Raw genomic sequence first — 6,416 nt, forward strand, 5'->3', positions numbered from 1 at the left:
TGCAGTCATCATCTGCAGGGATTTTGGAGCCCCCAAAAATAAAGTCTCTCACTGTTTCTATTTTTTCCCCATCTATTTGTCATGAAGTGGTGAGACCAGATGCCATGATCTTGGTTTTTTGAATGTTGAGTTTTAAGCCAGCTTTTTCACTCTCCTCTTTCCACTTCATCAAGAGGCTCTTTAGTTCTTTTTTGCTTTCTTCCATTAGAGTGGTGTCATCTGCGTATCTGAGGTTATTGATATTTCTCCTGGGAATCTTGATTCCAGCTTGAGCTTCATCCAGCCCAGCATTTTGCATGGTGTTCTCTGCATATAAGTTAAATAAGCAGGGTGACAACATACAGCCTTGATGTACTCCTTTCCCAATTTTGAACCAGTCCATTGTTCCATGTCTGGTTTTAACTATTGCTTCTTGACCTGCATACAGGTTTGTTGGGAGACAGGTAAGGTGGTCTGGCATTCTCATCTCTAAGAATTTTCCAGTTTGTTGTGATCCACACAATCAAAGATTTTAGCATACTCAATGAAGCAGGAATAGATGTTTTCCTGAAATCCCCTTGCTTTTTCTATGATCCATTGGATGTTGGTAATTTGATCTCTGGCTCCTCTGCCTTTTCTAAAACCAGCTTGGACATTTGGAACTTCTTGGTTCACATACATTAAAGCCTAGCTTGAAGGATTTTGAGTATTACCTTGCTGTCATGTAAAATGAGCACAAACGTGCAGTAGTTTGAACATTCTTTGGCATTGCCTTTCTTTGGAATTGGAATGAAAACTGACCTTTTCCAGTATTGAGGCCACTGCTGAGTTTTCCAAATTTGCTGGCATATTGAGTGCAGCACTTTCACAGCATCATCTTTTAGGATTTGAAATAGCTCAGCTGGAATTCCATTACCTCCACTAGCTTTGTTAGTAGTTAGTAATGCTTAAAGCTTATTTGACTTCACATTCCAAGATGTCTGGCTCTAGGTGAGACATCATACTATCATGGTTATCTGGGTCATGAAGATATTTTTTGTATAGTTCTTCTGTGTATTCTTGACACCTCTTCTTAATCTCTTCTGCTTCTGTTAGGTCCTTGTGGTTTCTGTCCTTTATCATGCCCATATTTGCATGAAATGTTCCTTTGGTATCAGCAGTTTTCCTAAAGAGATCTCTAGTCATTCTCATTCTACTGTTTTCCTCTATTTCTTTGCATTGTTTGCTTAAGAAGGCTTTCTTATCTCTCCTGGCTATTCTCTGGAACTCTGCATTAGTTGGGTATATTTTCCCCTTTTTCCTTTGCCTTTTGCTTCTCTTGTTTTCTCAGCTGTCTGTAAAGCCTCCTCAGACAACCATTTTGCCTTGCTGCATTTCTTTTCCTTTGGGGTGATTTTGGTCACTGCCTCTTGTACAATGTTATGAACCTCTGTCCAGAGTTTTTCAGGCACTCTATCTACCAGATCTAATCCCCTGAATCTATTTGTCACCTCCACTGTATAATCATAAGGGATTTGATTTAGGTCATACCTGAATGGCCTAGTGGTTTTCCCTAGTGTCCTCAATTTAAGCCTGAATTTTGCAATAAGTACCATAAAGACTAATTTTTTTAATTGTAAGTGATGCTGGCATGATGAGGTGCCACAACCCAGGTGGTTAAATTCAGGAGCTCTAGAATCAGATGGACTGGGTTCAAATTCTGGGCTGCTTCAGGATACAGGAAGCTTGGGGCTGGTGCACTGGGATGAACTAGAGGGATGGTATGGGGGCGGGGGAGGGGGGTCAGGATTGGGAACACGTGTACACCCATGGCAGATTAATGTTGATGTATGGCAAAACCAATACAATATTGTAAAGTAATTAGCCTCTAATTAAAATAAATAAATTTAAATTTAAAAAATAATCATAATAATTTAAAAAAAAAATTCTGGGCTGCTGCTATCATCTATACCACCTAGAAAATAAGTATAAGGCTTGTATGCTGTTTTACCAAATTTGAAGGAAGGAAAAGAGAACATGGTTACCAGGAAAAGATTCTGTGGAAAGCAGCGTCCCAGGTTTCACCTCAGAAAGCTTCAGTGCCCAGATGGTAATGCTGCTGGCTCATACCTTTCCCTGGCACCAGGGCATGGAGAGGGGCTGGATATGGCCAGGGAGGAGGTAGCATCGGGAGCTCTGAACTACTGTATGAGGAGGAGAGGAAGGAAAAACATGTCCTTTATAGCAGCTGCCTGAAAGGAAGACGCTGGGGGGTCTTAGGCCCCTGCTACTCTGGTCTCTCCTCTCCACCTCAGCCCCCCACCCTCTGTGGCCTCCAGGGCTGCCTGAGCAGATGCTGGTTGCCCCAGGAGTTTACAGCTCTTGCCCTCCTGCTACCAGGGGCTCCCTGTGCTGGGAGGATCAGAGTGGCTCCAGCCTCCACCTCCGGAGACAGAGACCTAGGGGAAAGGCTGGCAGCTTACAGATGCTGGTTGCCAAGTGAGCATGAAATGTTCCCTTGGTATCTCTAATTTTCTTGAAGAGATCTCTAGTCTTTCCTATTCTGTTGCTTTCTTCTATTTCTTTGCATTGATCTCTGAGGAAGGCTTTCTTATTTCTTCTTGCTATTCTTTGGAACTCTGCATTCAGATGCTGATATCTTTCCTTTTCTCCTTTGCTTTTTGCTTCTCTTCTTTTCACAGCTATTTGTAAGGCCTCCCCAGACAGCCATTTTGCTTTTTTGCATTTCTTTTCCATGAGGATGCTCTTGATCCCTGACTCCTGTACAATGTCATGAACCTCCATCCATAGTTCATCAGGCACTCTATCAAATCTAGTCCCTTAAATCTATTTCTCACTTCTACTGTATAATCATAAGGGATTTCATTTAGGTCATACCTGAATGGTCTAGTGGTTTTCCCTACTTTCTTCAATTTAAGTCTGAATTTGGCAATAAAGAGTTCATGATCTGAGGCACATTCAGCTCCTGGTCTTCTTTTTGTTGACTTCTCCATCTTTGGCTGCAAAGAATACAATCAATCTGATTTCGGTGTTGACCATCTGGTGATGTCCATGTGTAGAGTCTTCTCTTGTGTTGTTGGAAGAGGGTGTTTGCTATGACCAGTGCGTTCTCTTGGCAAAACTCTATTAGCCTTTGCCCTGCTTCATTCTGTATTCCAAGGCCAATATTGCCTGTTACTCCAGGTGTTTCTTGACTTCCTACTTTTGCATTCCAGTCCCCTATGTGGATCACAATAAACCGTGGAAAATTCTGAAAGACATGGGAATACCAGACCACCTGACCTGCCTCTTGAGAAATCTGTATGCACTTCAGGAAGCAACAGTTAGAACTGGACATGGAACAACAAACTGGTTCCAAATAGGAAAAGGAGTATGCCAAGGCTGTATATTGTCACCCTGATTATTTAACTTCTATGCAGAGTACATCATGAGAAACGCTGGACTGGAAGAAGCACAAGCTGGAATCAAGATTGCCGGGAGAAATATCAATAACCTCAGATATGCTGATGACACTACTCTTATGGCAGAAAGTGAAGAGGAACTAAAAAGCCTCTTGATGAAAGTGAAAGAGGAGAGTGAAAAAGTTGGCTTAAAGCTCAACATTCAGAAAACGAAGATCATGGCATCTGGTCCCATCACTTCATGGGAAATAGATGCAGAAACAGTGGAAACAGTGTCAGACTTTATTTTGGGGGGCTCCAAAATAACTGCAGATGGTGACTGCACCCATGAAATTAAAAGACGCTTACTCCTTGGAAGGAAAGTTATGACCAACCAAGATCGCATATTTAAAAGCAGAGACATTACTTTGCCAACAAAGGTCCATCTAGTCAAGGCTATGGTTTTTCCTGTGGTCATGTATGGATGTGAGAGTTGGACTGTGAAGAGGCTGAGCGCCAAAGAATTGATGCTTTTGAACTGTGGTGTTGGTGAAGGCTCTTGAGAGTCCCTTGGACTGCAAGGAGATCCAACCAGTCCATTCTGAAGGAGATCAGCCCTGGGATTTCTTTGGAAGGAATGATGCTAAAGCTGAAACTCCAGTACTTTGGCCACCTCATGCGAAGAGTTGACTCATTGGAAAAGACTCTGATGCTGGGAGGGACTGGGGGGCAGGAGGAGAAGGGGACGACAGAGGATGAGATGGCTGGATGGCATCACTGACTTGATGGACGTGAGTCTGAGTGAACTCCGGGAGTTAGTGATGGACAGGGAGGCCTGGCGTGCTGCGATTCATGGGGTCGCAAAGAGTCGGACATGACTGAGCGACTGAACTGAACTGAACTGAACTGATAATGAAAAGGACATCTTTTTTGGGTGTTAGTTCTAAAAGGTCTTGTAGGTCTTCATAGAACCATTCAACTTCAGCTTCTTCAGCGTTCCTGGTTGGGACATAGACTTGGATTACTGTGATATTGAATGGTTTGCCTTGGAAACCAACAGAGATCATTCTGTCATTTTTGAGATTGCATCCAAGTACTGCATTTCGGACTCTTTTGTTGACCATGATGGCTACTCCATTTCTTCTAAGGGATTCTTGCCTGCAGTAGTAGATATAATGATCATCTGAGTTAAATTCACCCATCCCAGTCCATTTTAGTTCACTGATTTCTAGAATGTCAACATTCACTCGTGCCATCTCCTGTTTGACCACTTCCAATTTGCCTTGATTCATGGACCTGACATTCCAGGTTCGTATGCAATATTGTTCTTTACAGCATCAGACCTTGCTTCTATCAGCAGTCCCATCCACAACTGGGTATTGTTTTTGCTTTGGCTCCATCCCTTCATTCTTTCTGGAGTTATTTCTCCACTGATCTCCAGTAGCATATTGGGCACCCTCTGACCTGGGGAGTTCCTCTTTCAGTATCCTATCATTTTGCCTTTCCACACTCTTCATGGGGTTCTCAAGGCAAGAATAGTGAAGTGCTTTGCCATTCCCTTTCTCCAGTGGACCACATTCTGTCAGACCTCTCCACCATGACCTGCCCGTCTTGGGTGGCCCCACACGGCATGGCTTAGTTTCATTGAGTTAGACAAGGCTGTGGTCCATGTGATTAGATTGACCAGTTTTCTGTGATTATGGTTTCAATGTGTCTGCCCTCTGATGCCCTCTCGCAACACCTACCGTCTTACTTGGGTTTCTCTTACCTTGGATGTGGGGTATCTCTTCACGGCTGCTCCAGCAAAGCGCCACCATTGCTCCTTACCTTGGACGAGGGGTATCTCCTCACCGTTGCCCCTCCTGACCTTGAACATGGAGTAGCTCCTCTCGGCCCTCCTGCACCCGCGCAGCCACCTAAGAATGTATAATTCAAAATAATCATGTATGCTCCCTTTGTTATTGTATCTGCCACACAGAGCTCCATGTTGTCTTCTCTGATTCTTGGCCAAGCCATGAATCTTTGAAATTTTCCTTACTTTCTCAGGCTCACCTTGTATTTTCCCTGCCTCATTCATAAACTGTTTATTTTTTCAAGGATTCCCTATTTCATATTAATAGATTATCAGTTAATTATTTTTATAATAGTATGTTTTAATAATATCCTAATTCATTTCTTCAGTCTAGGTATTTTTTTGTTGTTGTTTTGTAATCAGTTCCTACTTCATGCTAGAGCATTATCTGTCCACTCAGTGCTGAATGAAACAGGGGTTGGGCTTGCTCTTGGGAAGTATATTATCTCTCTACCACTATGTGACAAACTACCAGAAACTAGTAGCTTAAAACTACACTTACTTATTATCACGTAGTTCTGCAGGTCAGAAGTTCAGCATGTGATGGCTAAACAAAGTACCAGCTGTGGCTGCAGTTCTTTAGCACATGGAGTCCTCTTTCAACCTCTTTCTGGTTATTGGGCAGAATTTCTTTTCTCAGCTTTCCATGTGGCCCCCTCTGTCTTCAAGCCAACAGCCGGCAAGGTCTCGTCCTCTCACTTTGAATGTCTCTGATTCCCCTTCTTTCCTGAGACAAGAGAAAGCTCTTTGAAGGGCTTTCCCAGAGAATCCAGGATCATCACCTTGTGATATATCAGCTAATGGGGTAAACTTGATTATATACCTTTTTCCATGTGATGCAGTATCTTCATAGGCATGATGAAAGCAAAGGTCATGAAGGCCTTAATACTACCTACTAGAGGGAGGTTTGGGGGAAATAAAAATCATAACAAAGAGAAATAATTGTGTAACTGAAACAGGTAGGAATGACAAGAATGAAGCATTAGAACAGAAAAGCATGGACATCCTTAGACAAGGTTAGCAGTTTTCAGTATTCCTGATGAAGTGATGGTTTACCTTAAACTATCCCTGGGTCAGGAAGATCCCCTAGAGAAGGAAATGGCAACCCACTCCAGTATCCTTTCCTGGAGAATCCCATGGACAGAGGAACATGGCAGGCTACAGCCCATGGGATCATAAGAGTTGGACACAACTCAGCAACTAAA

This window comes from Bos indicus, chromosome 18 (genome assembly GCF_029378745.1).
Source record: "Bos indicus isolate NIAB-ARS_2022 breed Sahiwal x Tharparkar chromosome 18, NIAB-ARS_B.indTharparkar_mat_pri_1.0, whole genome shotgun sequence".
In the NCBI taxonomy this organism is placed as follows: domain Eukaryota; kingdom Metazoa; phylum Chordata; class Mammalia; order Artiodactyla; family Bovidae; genus Bos; species Bos indicus.